Source organism: Brassica oleracea, chromosome C2 (assembly GCF_000695525.1).
Source record: "Brassica oleracea var. oleracea cultivar TO1000 chromosome C2, BOL, whole genome shotgun sequence".
Taxonomy (NCBI): Eukaryota; Viridiplantae; Streptophyta; class Magnoliopsida; order Brassicales; family Brassicaceae; genus Brassica; species Brassica oleracea.
In genome coordinates this window covers 51472970-51473824 of record NC_027749.1, presented here as the reverse complement: position 1 = coordinate 51473824, position 855 = coordinate 51472970, and the positions used below count along the sequence as shown (strand labels likewise).

The 855-nt window shown below is 37.2% G+C and overlaps 1 pseudogene; it reads left to right on the top strand.

The window, feature by feature from the left end:
• The first annotated feature begins 617 nt into the window (after window positions 1-617).
• The window catches only part of LOC106324570, a 2784-nt pseudogene continuing 2546 nt past the window's right edge, over window positions 618-855 (top strand).

The following is an 855-nucleotide window of genomic DNA, read 5'->3' as shown; positions in this document are numbered from 1 at the left end:
ACACGACATAGAAAGGAACTAATTATTGTAATATCGTACCAAAAAGAAGCACATGGAGAATTGCAAGTGGATTAGTAACAATGAAGAGTAGATAAATATATATGATACTTATGCACAGAAACAAAAGTCACCTTCTCATAGCATTTAAATTCCGATTGTCAAGATTGCTATTTTGTCATCTGGTTTTCCAACCCACATGTCAATTTTGAGGCCAGGGCATCATAGAAACCCTAACAGTAGAAATTTTAAGGACATCATCTATAAAAGCAGACAAACAAATGTAGGAAATAAAGTTTGTGACATATCTTACCTGAAACGGAATCAAACCGTTAGAGCATATTTAATGCGCTTAAATTAATTATGATTAAAAAAAATAAAAATTACGAAGAAACGTCTCTTAATTAAAGGCTGAAAGAGACGTAGTTTATGGACATGTGTGTATATTGAAGTCTCTCTCTCTCATCTCTATCTCTCCCGACAACGGATGAAATCACTCGGTATTTCGTTATTGATCACTCCTCGACGGACATCCGTCGGCGATTCCGCCTCTTCGGCGTCTCTTGGTGGCTCTAAGAAAGAAGAGGTAGAGAGCGGGATCAGCGATGTTACTGAAAACCATGGATTCGAGTAAACGGCGGAAGGTCAAAATTCTGAAACTTTGTTTCCTCAGAATTCGAAATTTCGATTGGAAATTTGGTAATTGGGATACTTGTTGGTGCAGATATTGGAGAAGAAGAAGAAGATACAAGACCTTATAAAAAGAGCTTCTTCCAGACATGATCCTCTTTCTCCCTTTGATTTCTTCTGCGTTATTGATGTTAGGAGTTTTCAAGGCTCCTAAGACAAATGTTGTAG